Raw genomic sequence first — 21,644 nt, forward strand, 5'->3', positions numbered from 1 at the left:
ATAGTGAAAGCTATCGGTTGGCTGGCCATGAAAGTGCACACTTGCAACTACACTGAATTTCGTATAAATTTCCAGGAACTCCTCATTCCTCCCAAATATGATCCATGGACATCTAGATGAAGGACGCTTGGCACAGAAGCAGTACACACTTGATGTTTGTCTACTCTGGATGTCATTAACCTTGGGTCCACTAAGTCTTAGTATCTATAATAAACAAAACCTGGGATTATTTAACTTAGTGTTTTAGTAAGCTGACAAAACACATTCTGTGAATGAATGAACGACTCCAAGGTCAGTAATGAGAATGCATCCTTTATTCTCCATTATTAGCAACATCTCTGACCTTGTCTCCTGCAGGCACACTCCGGCCCACGTGCTGCTCCTGGCTCCCAAACCACTGCACTGACCTGCCTTTATGAACACTGTGTTCATAAAGTTGATGTTCACTGAAACTTCCTTAATTCCCTGAGTGTGCTGCCCCTTGTAGTTGCCACCTATGAGATAAGTAGGTACTATCATTATTTCCATTTTACAGATGAGGGAAGTGGGGGTTAGACAGGGTAACGAATTTTCCCAACATCACACAGCTAGCAGTATATACTGGAAAATACATACAGTGTTTCGGAGCTGATGGCCTGTCCTTCCACAGGAATGATGCAGTCCTTATCCAGGAAAGCCAAGAGAAAGGAAGAGATGCATTCTGCCCTGGTCTTCTCTGTCTTCTTCCCACTTTTGAGGCTCCATTTGTCCCATGCTGGGATCTCTGCTTCTTTATCCAGAGATTTGCAGATTTTATGTAACACTGAATTGTCTCCAAATACTTCAAGCTCACTTTAAAAACATCTTTATGGAGACTTCGCTTCCTTTCTGCAAATTTCTAGTTGCCTGTTTTACATGTCAGGAATGGCTGAGTGATGCTCCGGCTCTCTCACCTGAATTTTGTCTTGCATCTCTGTTCACTTTGCCTGTTGCATTGTCTTGCCATCTCATTCTTTCTAATGGAGAAGTAAAGGAGGGACTCTGTTCCTCCCCATACCAGGAGGGTATTGATGTTTGAGGTCCAAACTGAAAACCCATCTCCTCCTTCCCACTGCTATAGCAGCGTTAGCCCTGGGGTTCATTATCTAGCCAGTTCACACCTTCTAAAGTGGGGCTCTGAAAGTGTCTTACTTCCCTCACAGACAAAGCAATTCTCAAGCCTCCTGAGATCACCCACCAACCAGAGCAACCGCTGTCACTTGGAGGTGCAGGTGAATTCTTCTAATTGTGACACAAACTCTTGAAACTGTAAAAGCTGAAAGATTAAATGAGGTTATAACACTCAGAAGGTTTTACAAGTAAAAGTAAGTCAAATCAATAGGTCTTTATTTCATATCTGTAATGGTTTAGCTCTGCAGGAAGTGTTAGCAGCTATATGAATTAGGAAGAATTTAGAAGACAATCCCTAAACACATGAAATGTCCAAGTAAGAAGATAACATATTTATCCAAATATTTAAAGTGAAATGCTCCAGATATGGGAAGCTTACAGTTTTCAAGCAAAGCTTTTTAGAAAAAATTATGGAACTATTTTAAAGGGAGCTAAACATTTCTTTGCCTTAGGCAGAATATACAGAACATAGATTCACCTTTTCTGTACATCTCTAGATGATCACGAATGTCAAATATCACACTACACTGTGATTTGGGGATTTTCATGTGTATAGGGTGCCTGCAGCTACACTAAACGTCTTAAAGCTACCACAATGTTCACTTCATATTTTTGCTTTTTATAGGCTTTCTTGGTCTCCTCCTATGTTCCCATCATTTTCTTGCTTTGAATCTGTAAGAATCGAGTTGAATCTTCTCCATTTTAAATTTTCCATAGGCTGAGAAACTGTTTAGCCAAGTTTGGATAAAATTGTATCCAAAGTAAGAGTATACAAGCTATGGGCAAGTCCAAAATCAAGCTGTTCACAGGACCATGTTCTCTCTAAAGGTTCTAGGAGAGAATCCCTCATTTCCTTCCAGCTTCTGGGTGGCTGCTGGCATTCCTGGGCCGGTGGCTGCATCCCTCCAATCTCTGCCTCCATCTTCACATGACCTTCTTCCTTGTGTTTCTATGGGTTCTTTCCTGTTTTTTATGAAGACATTTTCATTGGATATAGATCCCATCCTAATGCAGTATGATCTCATCTCCAGTTTTACCTAACTTATATCTGCAGAGGCACTATTTCCAAATGAAATTACGTGCTGAAGTTCTAGATGGATATAACCTTGGGGGCCATGAGGAACTCTTCCACTCACTGCAGAGATCCATCACCCTAAATAGTTAAGAACAAGAGAAATGTAGAATAAAATCTCAAGCTCCCAGGATGACGTTCCAGGGTCTTCCTATTCCACCCTCAACCCGTATCTTTGACCTCCTGTCCTGCAGCCACACTCCCGCCCACATGCTGTTCCTGGCTCCCAAACTGCTGCACTGGGCTGCCTCAACACTCTCTTTATAAAGTTGACATTCACTGAAACTTCCTTCATTCCTTGAGTGTGCTGCCCCATGTAGTTGCCACATATGAGACAGGTACTATCATTACTTCCATTTTACAGATGAGGGAGGTGAGGGTTACAGAACATAAAGAATTTCCCAATATCACACAGCTAGCAATAAGTGGAACTTGAGTTCAAAAACAGATTCGGCTGGGTTCAGAGCTTGTGTTCTTGACCATGAAGAATAACTTAGCATGTTCCTATAACAGAAAAGACAGTGGAGTTCCCGAAGCAAGACAAAAAGTGGTAGGAGACAGAACGCTAAGAAGACCAGCACCTGATTAGGTGGGGCCTCATATGCATGGAAAGGTGAAAAGGAATTCTGAGTGTGGTGGGAATCCACCAAGGACAATGAGGAGGATGAGAGCTTAGAAAGGGCTATTACATTTGCTTGTTGTAAAGAGAAGTTTCACTTATTCATTCATTCAATTATTCACTTATTACATGAATATTTCTTGAGAACCTATTGTGTGCAGGGTACAGTTGTACATGGGAAGGATATGATGGTGAGCATGTCGGATGCAATCCTGGTCATTCTTGAGCTTATATTCTAGTAGAGGGAGAAAGATAATAAGCAAGTGATACAGTTTGGGTATTTGTCCTTGCAAATCTCACGTTGAAATCTGATCCTCAGTATTGGAGGTGAGGCCTAGTGGAGGTTTTTGGACCATGGGGCAGATCATGCATGAATGTCTTGGTGCCATACCTATGATTGAGTTCTTACTCTATTAGTTCAGGCAAGATCTGGGTACTAAGAAAAAGCCTAGCACCTCCTCCTCTCTGTTCTTTCCTGTCGCCATGTGATGCAGCTCCCCTTCGCCTTCCGCCATAACTGGAAGCTCCCTGAGGCCCTCACCAGAAGCAAATGCTGGCCATGCTTCATGGACAGCCTGCAGAACCATGAGCCAAATAAACTTCTTTTCTTTATAAATTACCCAACCTCAGGTATTCCTTTATAGCAACACAACAGACTAAGACACTAAGTAAGCCATTAAACAAGCCAATACAGGTAGTGATATGCACTTTTTTTTTTTTTTTTTTTTTTTTTTGAGACGGAGTCTCACTCTGTCACCAGACTGGAGTGCAGTGGCATGATCTCTGCTCACTGCAACCTCTGCCTCCTGGCTCCAAGCGATTCTCATGCCTCAGCCTCCCGAGTAGCTGGGATTACAGGCACGCATCACCAAACCCAGGTAATTTTTTTGTATTTTTAGTAGAGACAGGGTTTTACCATGTTGGCCAGGATAGTCTTTATCTACTAACCTCGTGATCCACCCCCTCAGCCTCCCAAAGTGCTGGGATTATAGGCATGAGCCACCGCACCCAGATGATATGCACTATTTTAAGAAAAAAAAAACCTACTATAGAATGGCAGAGAAGAGGGGGAGCCAAACTCCAAACTCTCCAAAGAAGAAACATTTGAACTAAGATGGAGGCAATGAAGAGGAACCAGCTGAGTGATGGTCTAGGGGCAAGATCTAGGCGAAAGTCAAGAGAAAGAGACTGAAGAGAAAGGGTTAGGGCTGATTTAGTGAGCAAAGGTCCAGGAGGGGGAGAAGTTTACAGTACCCTGAGAACAGCAATAATGCACAAACATTACTATTCCAACGGCTGCATTGAAACACCCTTGGTAGGATTGGGGAAAAGATGGATTATTGCCACTTGGACACTCCAGGACTGTCCATTAATACTCCTGACTAATGGAAGATGATAAAGATTGGGCAAGAAAAATGACTGCAGCAAACGCCTTGGCATCTTCAACTTGTCACCTTTGGCAAGAGGCCTCTTCAACAGTTCTTGGACTGTGTTTAGCAGCCAGGCACTCTCAGAACGGCAAGGAGACACAGCTAACATGATCTTTGCAATGCAACAAAACAAGCGATCTCGAAGCAACAGAGTCCAAAAGATGACAGAAAATTCATCCAACTCCTGAAGCATGTGATGCCACCAGAAAGCCTTGGCAACAGCCCTTGCAACCCCAGGCTACACCACCTCAGTCAAAGCCAACTCCTAACATATCTCCCTTCTTCTCCTGCAGCCAAGCTGGGCAAGAAGAGATTAGACTCCAGCCCCTTGCAAAAGCTTCAAGCTGCATGTGTCACCAAAAGACCTTGAGAAAGTCACAGGAAAGTTTCTAAAGTCTACATAGAAAACATTTGCCCAAGGAGACTTGTGTGACAAGGCAGGGCCCACTTTGCAGAGCTGGCAGATGTCACCATTGCTTGAGAGTTCTTCTCCTTGACTTAGTTCTGTAAACCAGATGCCCCCCAACACGCTCTAGTTTGATGACGGCATATTTTCTTTTATTCTCCAAATAAAATGTGTCGAGCTCCCATCTCATGTACTAGGAGAGGTCCTGTGACCTTTCCAGTGCCTCAGAGAGTGGGAATGGGAAGGAGGAGTGGATGGAGGAGGGCTTACCCTCCTGTGGGTCACCTCTCTTCCCTGCTGCTTCTGAACCCCACTCAGCCTCCTTCCCTCTTCCCCAGCAACTATCCCAAAGCTGTTACATTGTGTGGCAAACGTTTACTGAGGCTTTTAGGGATAATAGAAGTGGTTTCTTTACAACCATTCCTTCACAGCCAGAACGCACCTAATTTAAAACTGTGTCATTTTCACACACGTCCCATAATGTCTCCTTCATGGGGAACTTCTCATGGCCTTGGTTTCTCCCCAGAGGCTGCCTATGGCCATATTTCTGGGATCCAATTCTCACACACTGGGCCCCTCATTCTTGGGCTGCCCACATTCAGTTTCCTCATTCTTGGGCTGCCCGCAAACAGTCAAAATCCTTATTTTCTAAGCTGAAGCAGTTGAGCTCTCTCACTTACCCTTACAAATCTAGGTTTTGCCTAGAAGTAGTCAAAAAAGCAAGACAGAGGCATCTTCATGAACCACAAAGTCTCATCAAAGTATTTTACTCCATCAAAGAGCCATTCACTTCTGATAGCCATACTCTTCCTCTCTTAAAAGGCAGATTCTCTTTGTTTTTTTTTTAACTGAATACAACGTTTTCTTCCTGCCACACTGCCTCATGATCCTATTAAAAGATATCAAGATGAGGAACAGCCATGAATTCACTTCCCTCCGCAGTCCACTAACATGTTGCTTTAGTGAAAATAAACAAAACAAAAATTTACAAATTAAACTAGGGCATTTGGATTCTTAGAAGGGATAAAACTGCATGGTAGTAGCATACGGTGATGTCCTAGATTCAATTCTATGACTATTCAGTGGCTGGAGTGGATCCTCATGGCCTACACAAATTCTTTAAGATCCCTGGGCTAGTTAGCACCCATGCAGTGGTCAGCTACATTCCTAAAGCACTGCCCATCTCCCACCATTGTTACAAGCCCCAACTCTATGCCTAGAAATTAGGCAAGTCCAGTACCCCACCTTACAAGACAAGGAAGCTTCAGGTATTGCAACCTGGATCATAGCCACGGTCTTGGCTTCTCTCACTTTTCCCCTGGTTTTGGTCCTCACTTCCAGTTCTCCAAAATCTACCTGTGTCCTGACTCTGGCTGTGATTCTACTCTAAGTGCCATACACATCCCTTTCACCACTGACAGATTTTGCTTCCCTGGTTGTGACATTCAGCATTCTCTACTGCAGGGCTTCTCAACCTTGGCACTATTGGCATTTGGGTCTGGGTAATGCTTTGCTGTGGCAACTGTCCTGTGCATTGTAAGATGTTAAGCAGCATCCCTGACCTCTGTCTACTAGATGCCAGTAACACCCCATCATTGTCAAATGTCTCCTGGGGCACAATGTGGCACCTGGTTGATAAACACTGATCTACTCAACTTGCACTTGTCATTTTGCAGCTATGAAAACCACCTCTCAACAGTAAAGCTCTCCAAAGGAAACCAGTGTGGATGAGGTGTTCGCTTCATCTGAGCTCTCCTGTGAACCTGGTAAAGTTCTAACTGTCCAAGAAGTGCTCCATCAATACTTGCCTGAAGAATTCTAAGCAGTTCAAATCTAAAAATTGACCTCGTCTGGCTGGCCAAAGCCAAAACATAGGATTGAACATTCATCTATCCAATTTTTAATATGCTAGCAAGACTTGGTGATTGAATTAACTTTTTCTTCTTTACTCATATTTGGGGGCTTATACTCAACCCAACCACTGGGAAGCCAGTAGTACCCAGAGGACACAGTTGAAATGAGGCACAATTAGGAAAAACTAGGCTGTTTAATATCCATATTGAGTAGCTTTGCAAGTTACTTTCACAAACTTCCCTACAGAATTGGTTCTAACAGGACTGTTCAAGGCCAAGGATTTGTTTTTTCTGGGTCTGGGGGAGTCATCTTTATAATTTTAATATTCCATTAGAATGCCTTGCCGCTAGAAGGAGGGTCCATCTCAATCACATCAATAAATTGATCCCATCCTTTATAAAAATAAGCTTGGATAGAAAGGAAAATCAGAAGACTAAGGTAGTCTGGTACAATACTAGAAGGAGACATCTTTTAAGAGGAGGACAAGAAAAGGCGTGAAAACAGAGAACATGGTCCTACACAAGGCAACTGGCTTCAGTGCTACCCTACAATTCTTATTTCCACTCAACGTCTGTTCTAAGGTGGCCATATTTACAAATGTTTACAACCCCACAGTGAGAAAACAAGGTGTATTAGTCCGTTCCATGCTGCTGATAAAGACATACCTGAGACTGGGAAGAAAACGAGGTTTAACTGGACTTACAGTTCCACATAGCAGGGGAGGCCTCAGAATCATGGCGGGAGGCGAAAATGGCAGCAGCAAGAGAAAATGAGGAAGAAGCAAAAGCGGAAACCCCTGATAAACCCATCAGATCTTGTGAGGCTTATTAATTATAAGGAGAATAGTAGGGGAAAGACCAGCCCCCATGATTCAGTTACCTCCCCCTGAGTCCCTCCTACAACACATGGGAATTCTGGAAGATGCCATTCAAGTTGAGAGTTGGATGGGGACACAGCCAAACCATATCACAAGGGAAAGAAGACAAGAAGCTATCCTGTCTCCAACAACCAATATGTTGTGTTTACATAGCTTTGAGTTTTTCAGATGCCCCAAGATTCTAGAAGGAAGAGAGCTCAGAAAGGAATTACAAGGGGTTTGTAGAAGAAACCTCTGCTTGGTGTTATAAAAATTATTTTGTCTCCACAAATTAGAAAACTGCAAGGTTCTCATGCCCATACCTTCTTGAAATTTAAATGCACTTTTCATTCCTGAGGCGGAGAATTTGCGGTTTCTTGAGGAAAATTATTATTTAATGAAAGCATGAGAAATTAACAGTTTTCAAACAAATTTATTACATATCTAAAGTTCATTCCAACTCCCACCCCATTTTTTCATATAATTTCTGCTTTTATTTTAGATTCAGGGGGGAACACGTGCGGGTTTGTTATGTGAGTATGTTGCATGATGCTGACGTTTGGGTTAAGAAACATCCTGTCACCCGGGTAGTGAGCAGAGTACACAACAGTTCATTTTTCAACCCTTGCCCCCTCCTCCTTTCTCCCTCTAGGAGTCCCCAGTGTCTATTGTTATCACTCAAGATGAAGTATTTGTAAAGAATATAGAGTTTAGTTAGGAACTATTAGGTTGGTGCAAAAGTAGTTGCAGTTTTTGTCTTTTTTTTTTTTCTTTTTTTGAGACAGAGTCTTGCTCTGTCGCCAGGCTGGAGTGCAGTGGCATGATCTCAGCTCACTGCAACCTCTGCCTCCTTGGTAAAATCAATTCTCCTGCTCAGCCTCCTGAGAAGCTGGGATTACAGGCACGCACCACCACACCAGCTAATTTTTGTATTTTTAGTAGAGACGGGGTTTTACCATGTTGGCCAGGATGGTCTCAATCTCTTGACCTCATGATCCACCTGCCTCAGCCTCCAAAAAGGGCTGGGATTACAGGCGTGAGCCACTGCACCCGGCCTGTCATTACTTTTAATGGCAAAACTGCAATTACTTTTGCACCAACCTAATAAAACTCAGAACACCACACTGACTCAAGACGCATGAGAAATGGCATGCTAGTCACCATTAAGCCTTTCAGAACAAGGGGAAACGTCAGCAGGAGGATTGCTCAGCTCGTTCCAGGGCACGAATGCTGCCTTGGGAAGAACTATCTTGTTCTTTCAAAAAAAATGCATCAGCTTTGAAGATTTTCCTGTTTTGAAATCCTATCGGTTCTAAAAATCAAGATATTTCCTCTAGCTTATTTATGTTAGAAGAACATTCCCGATTGATATTTCTTTTACAAAGGCATTGAGCATCCTGGGACAGGGAGTTACTCCAAGCCGGCTGTTTGGGCACATGCTTTGCTATTTGCCTTTTTATTTCAGATCCTTGAAAACAAACTTTGACTCCTTGTTCTGATTGCTGGGCTACACATTTAAGCTACCAATGGCAATGTAAATGACTGCTTATATTTTCAAAGATCCTGATTATTTCTTGTGCAATTATTAGTTATTATTTGAGATTAAATAAAATTAAGGTTTGTTTTTTCCTTTGCAGTGCTCTTTGTGCATCACACTTAAATTAGCACGCTCTAATTCAAATACATCATAAATTTTTATGGAGAGATTGGTTCACAGAGAGGTTTAAGAGTGTGTCTTCATTTTAAAGGGAAATGCTTACTTTAAAGTTCTATAGACATTGAGCTTCCTGCCTCTTTGGTAAGAAAATAACGCATTGTGAAATGAGTTTTTAAAACAAGCAACTGATTCTTCGACTGTTTTTTTTTTTCAGCCTTATCTTTCCTGGTTATTTATGAGCCTGCAGTCATTCCAAGACACCATTGTAAATAACTTGTAAAATCTGGTGACATTTTTCAGGGTCAAATGCGTAAATGTAAATGAAACACGTTCTTGCCTCCGGCAGCCAATCTCCCATTCCTTAATGGAATAGAACCCAGGTGGCACATACCTATGATCATCAGGAACTCACCATTTTGTTGATCTAATCTTCCATTCAACTAATATTTATTGATGTTCTGTTACCTACTAGGTACGGAAGACACGGCAGTGAGCAAAACCATTCATGTTCCTTGTCCTCATGGGGCTTACAGTGGGGGGAGAAAATTATAAGCAAAAAGAAAATACAAAGAAATACAACACAGAAAGCACAGGCATGAGGAAGGAGGGTGTGGTTCTGGGAAGGCTTCTTGGCCGAAGCAACCAGACAGCAAAACAGGCTTGGCCAGGACAGACATGGGCCTGTTATCCAGCTGGCTAATGGTGGAGCTACAAGTGCCTTCGCTTCCAGAATCATGGAGGTGGGTAATGAGCCATTTACCCTCCAGTGAAGCCCATCCTAAAATTAAGTGCTCTCTAACTAAACAGAGAGTTGTTTACTTTTTTCTGTAAAGAAAACAGAGGCTCCACCTGTTACTCACTCTCCTACCCTCTCTCCTGTATTCTTTCAAATCACTAGTTAACCACTTTACTCAGCACACAATGACTTAGAACCGCAGTAGAATCTTATTCTCCAATGAGATTGGGGTAGAGTAACAGCTGATCACTTAAAATATTTTTAAATTAATAATCTTTTTTTTTTGAGATGGAGTCTCACTGTCGCCCTGGCTGGAGTGCAGTGGTACAATCTCCCAGATCACTGCGACCTCCACCTTCCAAGTTTGAATGATTATCCTGCCTCAGTCTCCTGAGTAGCTGGGATTCCAGGCATGCACCACCACGCCCAGCTAATTTTTGTATTTTTAGTAGAGACAGGGTTTCACCACCTTGGCCAGGTTGATCTTGAACTCCTGACTTCAAGTGATCCTCCTGTCTCAGCCTCCCATAGTGTTGGGATTACAGGCATGAGCCACTGTGCCTGGCCTAAATTCATAATATTTTAAAATGGCAACTCATAATTGTATATATTTATGGGGTACACTATAAGTTTTGATACACTTATTCAATATGAAGTGATTAGAGCAAGATAATTAATATATCCATTACCTCAATTAATTATCATGTTTGTGGTAAGACATTTAAATTTACTCTCTCGGCAATTTTGAAATATACAAATCATTTTTATTAACTATAGTCATTATGTCATGCAATAAATCTCAAAAGCATATTGGTCTTGTATGACTGAAACTTTGTACACTTGCACCAATATCTCTTCATTTCTTCTTCTCCTTCCCCCAGCCAGTCTCCAGTACCACCCTTCTACTCTCTACTTCTATGAATTTGATTTTTCAAAATTCTACCTATAAGTGAGATGATGTGATATTTGTGTTTCCGAGCCTGACTTATTTCATTCAGCATGATGTCCACCAGGTTCAAGTGCCACATTAAAACAATACATGTATGAAAAATATCATTTTGGCCAGGCGCAGTTGCTCACGCCTGTAATCCCAGCACTTTGGGAGGCCGAGGCAGGTGGATCACAAGGTCAGGAGATCGAGACCATCCTGGCTAACACAGTGAAACTCCGTCTCTACGAAAAACATACAAAAAAATTAGCCAGGCATGGTGGTGGGCGCCTGTAGTCCCAGCTACTCGGGAGGCTGAGGCAGGAGAATGGCATGAACCCAGGAGGCAGAGGTTGCAGTAAGCCGAGATCGTGCCACTGCACTCCAGCCTGGGTGACAGAGCGAGACTGTCTCAAAAAAAAAAAAGAGAAAGAAAAAAGAAAAATATCATTTTACCTCAAGATACAAACATTCAGATTGGTTAGCCAGTGTTTGTAATGGAGAGGCAAGGACCTCTCTGTGAGTATAGACAACTAATTGTAGTACTGTCCAGTAGAACCCTCCAAGATAATGAAATGTTCTATGCCTGTTGTAATACACTCATCCCAAGCCATGTGTGGCTCTAGCTACACAGCATCCTTGTTATCTTCTCTGCATAGATCACATTCATATGCCTCCTTTCTGATTTCAGTTTCGGTTGGTTTAAATGAAGTGAGAACATAAAGACAACTGTGATATATTCCAAGAGCAGAATCCTCTTACACTTTAATTTTTTTTTCGAATTTTTTTCCAGGTCTTTCACCACACCTAATCTGATTGTTGTTTCCTTTAGCAATTTGCATCTTTTGGGTATTTTGATACCTTCAGTGTCCATCTTCCCATCCGACTCCTGCCTGGTTCCTTTCCTGAGATGGTTGGTTTCTCACCTGGGAAGAGTGGAGGGTAGATGGGAACGAGTTCCAGTGGACAATGTCTATGGAGTTTCCTTATTTTGAGTTCAGGAAGAGCCATGGAACCAGCACCTGAAAACCTGGAAGCAGAGATTGCTAATGACAGATTTGCAAAAACAGTGTGATCTGTGGTAGTACAAGGACTCCTGAGGTGAGAGACAGTATCAATCCTATCTGAGTATGTGTGGGATCCATGGCTCTTAGAGGCCACAAAGACACCGAACATATAAACTTAATCTTTTGCATCTGTGAAGCTAGAAGAGCACAAAGACACTTTGGCACAGAGGGGCTCTTCTTAGGCCCTCAGCATGGGACTGCTGTCCACCTTCTACTATATACCCTCCCCCTTCCCGCTATGGGAAAAATTCCTTTATCTTCTACCAGTCAGAGGTCAGCCTCCACTTGGGGTCCCATGACAAGCAGATCTCTGACTGTTTTTAACATAACATAGTAAGGGAAACTCAGCATCCAAACAGAGAAAGACCAACCCAAACAAACAAAACACCTGGCCAGTGAACTGAAGATTTTAAAAACAACAAAGAACCAAGCAAATAAACAAGGACACTTAAGGAGAATCAAATGCATACACAAAAAGAATGTCTGGACCTCAGACATATGATTTCTCCATTGAATACGGTTGCCAGAATTAAAGCAACTACATACAAACAACTACAAGACACCCCATTAAATTTGAATTTCACATAAATAGTAAATAATTTTAGTATATTATGTCCCATGCTATAGTCAACATACTTACACTAAAAATTTCAATGTTTGTTTGAGATTCACATTTAATTAGTTGTTCTGCACTTTATCTGGCAGCTGTTCCATTGAACAATTTGGTAGATGAGTTAAAGAGAGAATGGTCATTGGAGAGATATGAACTAGTGACTAGAAATATATTGGAAAAAATTCTCACCATATGGATCAAGCAAAATGGTGGACAAATAAGAGGAAAGATGAGACTTGGGGCTGGATCCAGGAGACCTACCATGAGCAATGATACAAATTTCAGGAAAAAAGGAAACAAAGGAGAGGGAATAATTATAAAGTAATACAAAAAATTATTCCTAAACTGAAGAGACCCTGGAGTCTAGAGATTGAAATGACTCCCAGAGTTCTAGACTTGATTGATAAAGGAAAACACTCACTTGGGCATGTCCTGGTAAGATTCCTGAAAGTTTAAAACAAAAACAGAACAAAATGCTGACAAGCTAATAAATAGAAAGTACACATTATCTGCAAAGGGGAAAATTGGCATCTGACTTCTTATTGTCAACACTGGAAGCCAGTAGACAATGGAAATGACATTTGCCAATAGCTAAGCTGAAAACAACTTATGATCCTCTACTTATTCAAGATGGTATTCACCCACCAGGGCAAAAGAAGGAAACTGTTAACACAAAAGAATTTGAAGAGTATACCACCAGCAATTCCCATCTGAAGAAAATAATCAAGCAAAGATCTTCAAAAGAGAGAGTTAGATTGAGACTTCAAGATATAGGGAGATGAGAGGAAACACAATACTGATGAAAAACGAACCCAATATAGACAGGTTAAGTGGATATTCATGGCTACTGGGGGTTATGAAGTGTAAATGCTACATAAGTCCTTTGGAAACAGGAGGGACGTACAGCAAGGAAAATTCCAATAATCATCTGGGACTAAAATCCTAGAGAATTCCAGGAAAACCTAGGAGTTATAGGTGGAGAGGGAGAAGAGACGTAAAAATGTTCCAAGGATCTCACCTTAGAGAGTGGGAAGGGGTGATGAGGAGAAAAGAGGGAAAGGAATCACTTTAGAAGTCTCATCTCCTACAGGGTCAAGGTACACAGGAAAAAGAAGACCATGGTGGAGGAATAATGTGCCTTTCTGGAGGCAACACTGAAATCTCACTTGCAAAAAAAAAAAAAAAAATAGTACATAGATGTCTAATGAGCATAAGAAAAGAGAATGGAACAAAAATTTCAATAAAACATCTAAATTAACGAGAAAACAGAAGGAAAATAGAATGAATAGTAATCCAATGAAATCAGAAAAACATGAGGAAAAAACAAATAGAAATTGATAATTAAAATAATTATGAATGTAAATTTTAAAGTAATGTAAAATGTAAGATTAAGCATATCAGTCTTTATGCTAAAGAAAAGTTAAAAATAAAGGGATGGACAAGCAGACACCAGGAAAACACAGTGAAAAACAAAGGAGGAAAGGAAGCAATATTACCAGAAAAGATGGAATTTAAGGCTAAAAGCACTAAGCACTAAAACAGGGACTCTCTCACGAACACAATGATCCATATAGATTCTTGTTTTTCTGACGCTAGCTACAGAAGTGAAGGAAAGAGACGTGTTCTTGGTACATATGAGAGCTCAGGGAATGAGAATGACAAGCAGAGCCCAGGGCCAAAATGTCAGAACGAAGGTGAACAGTTAGAAATTAAAACTGACATCAGCAAAATGGTGGAATCAGAGCTTCCTACCATCACCACGCCTCACTCCACAGAAGCATTAACTTTAATAATTACCAACAGATAGGAGTATCTTTGGGAAGAGTCCAGTGGAAAAGTTTCAGCACACTATTGGCACAACAACTCTGAGGCTAGGTGCACTGAAGAGGGTAACAAGAACAGTTAACACTGTCCATGTCATCTGCCCTCCAAGACAGCACAGCTCAGTGACAAAAAGGGGTTGTCCACTTTGATCACAGTTTCTCCCACGGGAGAAAGCGAGAGCATAGTGGTGAATGTTCAGCTTCCCCAGCCATGCAGGACACAGTTCATGAAGACCACTTCTTTCTCATCTCGGCAAGAATACTGAGGTGAACTGTATGGCTCAGTGGTTGGGAGAGCATGTTCCTATGAAGAGAGGATGCAGATCCACAGACTCCATCAGGACACCCGTCCACGAGCCACTTGGGATGCCTTGCTTGTGGACCCCTCCCAACTGACCCACAGGCACCCCAAACACTGCTTACCCTCAACCCCATCTTCCCCAGACCAGTCTCCCAAGCATGCCCCTGTGGACAGCACTACAAGCATCTTACAAAAAGAGCCAGTTCGATTTTGTGAGATTGGAGGAATGCACACAATTTGAGGGTTTCAAGACACCATTCTAGGAAAAACAAACAGGAGACTCTGAGCACCTGGCCTGGCTTTGCAGAGTCAAGAGCAGGTATACAACCTTAAGAAATCCCCTTAGAGGGGCTGGGTGCAGTGTCTCACACCTGTAATCCCAGCACTTTGGGAGGCCATAACATATGGACCACTTGAGGTTAGGAGTTCAAGACCAGCTTGGCCAAAATGGTGAAACCCCATCTCTGCTAAAAATACAAAAGTTAGCTGGCTGCGGTGGCACATGCCTGTAGTCCCAGCTATTTGGGAGGCTGAGGTAGAAGAACTGCTTGAACCCAGGAGGAAGAGGTTGCAGTGACCCAAGTTCATGCAACTGCACTCCAGCCTGGGCGAAGAAGAAGGAGAAGGAGGAGAAGGAGAAGAGAAATCCCCTTAGAGGGAACAAGAGGTGTACAGTGGAGGTATCCATAGAAAGCATCTAAGAGAGCCTTGAAATTCCCAGCTGGGCTGTTTGGTGGAGGCATTTCTCTCCCAAGGACAGTCAGTAAAGACTGGAAGAGGTGACTACTCCTTCAAATGTGAAGATAGCAACACAAAATGTAGAGAAGCATGAAAAATCAAGGAAAAGGAGGACAGGGTAGGGAAAAAAAGAAATCAAGAAAACACGACACCACCAAAAGAACAGAATAACCAACTCCAAAGATAAGGAGATCTGTAATTGCCTGAAAAGATTTCAAAATAATTTCTTAAGAAAACTCAAAGAGCTGTAAAAAAAAAAAAACAACAACAAAGCAACTCAACAATATCAAAAAACAATAAATAAATGAAACAACAAGTTCAATAAAGAAATAGAAATCATTTTAAAAAAACAAAAATTCTGGAATTGAAGAAAACAATGAATAAAATGAAAAAACTGCAATAGAAGGGGACAATGGCAGATATGATTAGGCAAGTAATCTGTAAACTCAAAGACAGGTCTCTAAAAAATATTCAGACAAAGAAGGAAAAAGAAAAAAGAATGAAAAGGAATGAAGAGAGCCTATAAGATTTATATGACACCATCATAAGAACTACCATTCACATTATAGAAGTCTCAGAAGAAGGAATAAAGAAATGGGCAGAGTGTTTACTGAAAAAAATAACGGCTGAAACCTTCCTATATCTGGTGAGACATATGGACATCCAGATATATGAAGCTCAAAAGTCTCCAATCAGGGTCAATCCAAATAATTCTTTACCAAATCATATTATAATCAAACTGCCAAAAATCAAAGGCAAAAAAAAAAAAAAGATTTTGAAAGCAGGAAGTGGAAAGCGATTCCTCACATACAAGGGAACTCTCATAAGGATATCAGCAAATTTCTCAGCAGAAACTTTGCAGGTCAGGAGACAGTGGGATGACATAGTCACAGTGCTTAAAGGAAAATAAGTGTCAATCAAGAATATTACATCTGGCAAAGCTGTCCTTCAGAAATGAAGAAGAGATAAAGACTTTCCAAGATAAACGAAGCTCAGGAAGTACATCACTGCTAGACTTGCCTTACAAAAAATGCTAAATGCAGTTCTTCAAACTGGGACAAAAGAACACTAATTAGTAAGATGAAAACATAGGAAAATAGAAAACTCACTGGTAAAAGTGAGTATATAGTCAAATTCAGAATACTCTAATACTGTAATGGTGGTGTGTAAATCACTTATAACCCTAGTAAAAAGGTTAAAAGACAGAACTATTAAAATAATAATAGCGGCTGGGCACGGTGGCTCACGCCTGTAAATCCAGCACTTTGGGAGGCAGAGGTGGGCAGATCACGAGGTCAGGAGATCGAGATCATCCTGGCTAACACAGTGAAACCCCGTCTTTACTAAAAATACAAAAAATTAGCCAGGCGTGGTGACGGACACCTGTAGTCCCAGCTACTCCAGAGGCTGAGGCAGGAGAATGGCGGGAACCATGGAGGCGGAGCTTGCAGTAAGCCGAGATCGCACCACTGCACTCCAGCCTGGGCGACAGAGCAAGACTCCGTCTCAAAGAAACAAAAATTAATAATAAAAATAATAGCTTCAATAATGTGCTAATACATACAAAATATTAAAAGATGTAAATTGTGACAGCAAAAACATAAAATGTGAGGGAAAGGGAGTAACAGTGCTAAGTTTTTATATGCAATCAAAGTTAAGATGACATCAGCTTAAAATTAACTGTTATAACTATGATATGTTTTATACAGGCTTCATGATAACCACAAAGCAAAAACCTAGAATAGATACACAGCAGATGAAGAGAAAAGAATGAAATCACACCGCTATAGAAAACGATCAAATCACAAAGGAAGACAGCAAGAGAAGGAGAAAGGAACAAAACATCTTTTTAAAAACAAAAAAGAGCCAGAAAGCAATTAACAAAATGAGAACAGTAAGTCCTTACCTATCATTAATTAACTTGAATGTAAATTAATTAAATGCTCCAATCAAAAGACATACAGTGGCTGAATGGACTAAAAAAAAAAAAACAAAAAACAGAGCCAGGTGGCTCATGTCTGTAATCTTAGCACTTTGGGAGGCCAAGGCAGGAGGATCGCATGAAGCCAGGAGTTTGAGACCAGTCTAGGCAACACAATGAGACCCTTTCTCTAAAATAATAATAATAATAATAATAATAATAATAATAATAAAATAATTAGCCCGGTATGGTGGTGTATGCCTGTAGCTCTAGCTACCCGGGAGGCTGAGGCAAGAGAATTGCTTGAGTCCAGGAGTTCACGGTTACAGTAAGCTGTGATCATACCACTGCACTCCAACCTGGGTGACAGATTGAGACCCTATCAAACAAACAGCAACAATAAAAAAAAGAAGACCCCCCTCCCCTCAACTATATGCTACCTACAAGAGACTCACTTCAGCTTTAAGGACACATGTAAACTTAAAGTGAAAAAGATATTCCATGCAAAAAGAAAACAAAAGAGAGCAAGGTAGCCATATTTATATCACACAAAATAGACTAAGTCAAAAATTGACAAAGAGACAAAGTAGATCATTATATAATGATAAAGGAGTTAATTCATCAAGAGGACTAACAACTGTAAATATATATGTGCCCAACACCAGAGAACCAAAATATGTAAGGCAAATATTAACAGACACAAAGAGAGAAATAGGCAGCAATACAATAATAGCAGGGGGCTTCAGCACCCCACTTAGAACAAACAGTAGATCATCAAGACAGAAAATCAATAAGCGAACATTAGACTTGAACTATACTTTGGACCAAATGGATCTTGCTGTGTTGCCTAGACGTCTGAAACTCCTGGCCTTATGCGCCACCGTGCCTGATCCTGATTTTGTTTTTTTCCATTCAGAAGCAGAATACACATTCTTCCTGAATGCACAGAGAGCATTATCTAGGATAGATCACGTTAGGCGTCTGTCTTAGTCCATTATTCGGGCTGCTAAACAGAATACCTTAGATTGGTTAATTTATAAATAATAGAAATGTATTTCTTATAGTTCTGGAGGCTGGAAACTCCAAGATTAAGTCCCCAGCAGATTCAGTGTCTGATGAAATCTTGCACTTTGCTTCACAGACGGCTCCTCTTGCCACACCCTCACATGGCAGGAGAAGGCAGCTCCTCAACTTTTTTTTTTTTTTTCGTAATAGCACTAACCCCATTCGTGAGGGCAAAGCCCTCATGACTTGATCACCTCATAAAGGCCTCACCTCCTGATACTATCATATTGGGGATTAAGTTTCAACATATGAATTTTGACGATAGCAGCCACAAAGCAAGCCTCAACAAATTTAAGACTGACCTCTATCATACATCTTTTCCAACCACAATAGTACAAAACTAGAAATAAATAACAAGACGAAAACTGTGATACTCACAAATAGGTAGAAATTAAACAACCTACTCCTCACATGATGATATCAATAGATGCAGAAAAAGCATTTGACAAAATCCAACACCAATTTGTGATAAAAACTCTCAATAAACTAGGAATAGAGAGGAACTTCCTCAACTTGATAAAGAATAAACAACATGCTCCTTAACAACCAATGAGTCAAAGAAGAAATCAAAAGAGAAATTTAAAAATATCTTGAGACAAACAAAAATGGAAATACAATATAGCAAACTTTATGAGATGCAGCAAAAGTGTTCTAGCAGGGAAGTTTATAGCAATAAATGCCTACATGGGGGGAAAAATAAGATCTTAAATAATTCACCTAACTTTACACCTCAGGGTAAACAAAGAACAAACTAAGCCCATAGTTATTAAAAAGAAGGAAATAATAAAGATCAGAGCAAAAATAATAAGATAGAGTAGAAAAACAAGAGATCAAGAAAACTAAGAGTTTCTTTTTTGAAAAGATAAACAAAATTGACAAACCTTTATCTAGACTAAAAGAAGAGTCAAAATCAAAACTGAAAGAGGAAATATTATAACCAGTAACACAGAAATTCAAAGGATCATAATAGGCTACTATAAGCATTTATACACAAACACATCATATAACCTAGAAGAAATGAATAAATTCCTAGAAACATACAACCTATTAAGACTGAAATAGAATTTAGAAAAGAGCAATTAAAATTACATGCCCTGTTCTCATGGATAACTGGGAGCTGAACAGTGAGAACACATGGACACAGAGAGGGGAAAAACACACCCTGAGGCTTGTCGAGAGGTAAGGTCAGGGGAGGGAGAACATTAGGAAAAATAGCTAATGCGTGCTGGGCTTAATACCTTGGTGATGGGTTGATAGGTACAGCAAACCACCATGGCACACATTTACCTGTGTAACAAACCTGCACATCCTGCATATGTACTCTGGAACTTAAAGTTTAAAAATTACATGCTCTGATTAATGAAATAACAAAAAATTATAGAAAATATATAAATAACCAAAAGTAGGATAAGTAAAAATTCCAAAAACAGGAAAACCTTTTACAAGTTTGATTAAACAAAAAAAGAATAGGGAAAATATATATGCAAGATTCAGAATGATTAAAAATATTATAAGAAAATACTACCATAAATATTTTTTAAACTTTTAGTAAATGAATGATTTTCTAGAAATAAGTGTTTATTACCAAAACCACCCCCCAAAATGGAAAACTTGAATAAACCATTATGATGGAAAAATAAGATGATTAAATGTCTACCCTTGTACAAGGCTTTAGGACAACATAGGTTCATGTTTTCAAAATATATAAAACCAATATAATTTTAACTATTTCAGCCAGTAGAAAAACATAGAAAACTCTTTGATTCATTTTGGGAGTCCAACATCACATTTAACACCAAAACCCAACAAAGATTTTAAAAATTAAATATAGAACAAGATTTATCTAGAAAAACAAACCTCTTTGTTTTTGCACTCATATTCCATTAGTGTGTGTAATGTTTCATTAAATTATATGAATATAATAAACATTCAATCAGTCTAAAAAGGATTAGGAACAAACATAACTGACTCCTGATGAGTATATTACACAATTATTGCCAAAATAGCACTGCACAACAAATCACCCCAAAACTCAAAGTTTCTACAACCACAAACATTTATTCTCATGTTCTTGGGTCTGCACGTCCACTGCAGTTTGGCTTGTCTAGGCTGGGCCCAGAGAGTGGCTCTGCTTTAAGCTGTAGGTCAGCTGGGCTGGATTTCCTGCTGTGAGTTTCATTCATATCTTTACCACTTGTCTTCTTCTTGAACCAGTGGCTTCTCAGGGCTTTTTCTTTCCACGGGAGTAACAAAGTGCAAAAGCCAAGCTAAGTCACACAAGCAGATTTAAGGCCTCTCTTCACCTCAGGTCTGCTAGCCTTCCTTTGGCCAAAGCAAGTCACATGGCCAAGCCAAACTCAATGACGCAGGAAGGTGTACTCCAACCACAGGGGGAGCAAGTATATTGAATGATGGTCCCAACCACCACAATAAGTCTACAATTCAACTAATCAAAGCTGTAAACATCAAACTCAACTGTTGAAAGCCCTAGTATGTAAGTTAAAGAAAAAAAAAAAACTAGCTTATTAGCCCCAAACGTTTATCATGCTGAGGACAGACAGAATGAACAAAGATTGTGAAGACTGTGAATTGCTTAAGTGAACGGCACTATAAGGGCTGCTGAAACACTGCATATTGGGTTGGAGTGTTTCTTCCTCTTATATCACTAATTTTCAAAATGGTTATAGATTCTTATACCTTAAAATGGAATATGGGTATTCATTAAGTATAACTGTGTAAGCAATGGCCACTTCATACTGTAAATGACCATGTCTGCCTCCCTTTAAACTATAAGCTCCTTGAAGATAGAGACCATACTTTCAACTCTATGTCCTCAGCACCTAGCATTGTGCCTGGTACATAACAGGCACTTCATCAGTTCTTGAGTGAGTGAACAATGAGCCTCCTCAGCCTATCCCAGGGCTGTGATTGGCATTAAGGCTCCTGACTCCACTTGGATGGCCCTGCCTTTGGAAACTGCCTCCCCAATCCAGATTTGAGTTATTGGGAGTTTCCAGTTCTATACAGAATGGCTGTCTCTCCAGGGCCTTAAATCCTGACTCTTAAGACATCTCCTCTTAGACTGAAATCTGTTAAACCCCCAGACCCGTTCTTTCTTTTAGCAAGACAGAGTGAGGCTCACTGACTTTTCTTCTGGCCTCATTTCCTCTTCTGATGAACCTGCCTTTCTCTTATCTCTGTCAATTCAATTCAACAGTCACTGAGCACCTAATACATGCCTGACTCTTCCCTGGGAAACATGAAGATGGCACAACCAACGTCTGTTTCCAAAGAAGTTACATCCTTTTATAAGAAATCATTCCTTCAACTTCTAAATAAAATGTCTCCGTTTACATTTGCAACCCTGATTTTCCAGCTATACTTGTTTATTAGGCGGCAAAAATTGCCC

The 21,644-nt window shown here is 40.4% G+C and overlaps 1 long non-coding RNA gene across 1 annotated transcript in view; it reads right to left on the reverse strand.

Annotated features, from left to right (window-relative positions):
* Positions 1-292: 292 nt before the first annotated feature.
* LOC101154436 (uncharacterized) overlaps positions 293-21,644 on the reverse strand; it is a 63,905-nt gene continuing 42,553 nt past the window's right edge. The window contains exons 2-3 of the long non-coding RNA XR_176563.3: positions 11,634-11,737; positions 293-2,302 (exon numbers count right to left, since the gene is read on the reverse strand). This is a non-coding gene — a long non-coding RNA (uncharacterized lncRNA). The remainder of the gene's footprint in view (positions 2,303-11,633; positions 11,738-21,644) is intronic.

This window comes from Gorilla gorilla, chromosome 18, assembly GCF_029281585.2.
Source record: "Gorilla gorilla gorilla isolate KB3781 chromosome 18, NHGRI_mGorGor1-v2.1_pri, whole genome shotgun sequence".
In the NCBI taxonomy this organism is placed as follows: Eukaryota; Metazoa; Chordata; class Mammalia; order Primates; family Hominidae; genus Gorilla; species Gorilla gorilla.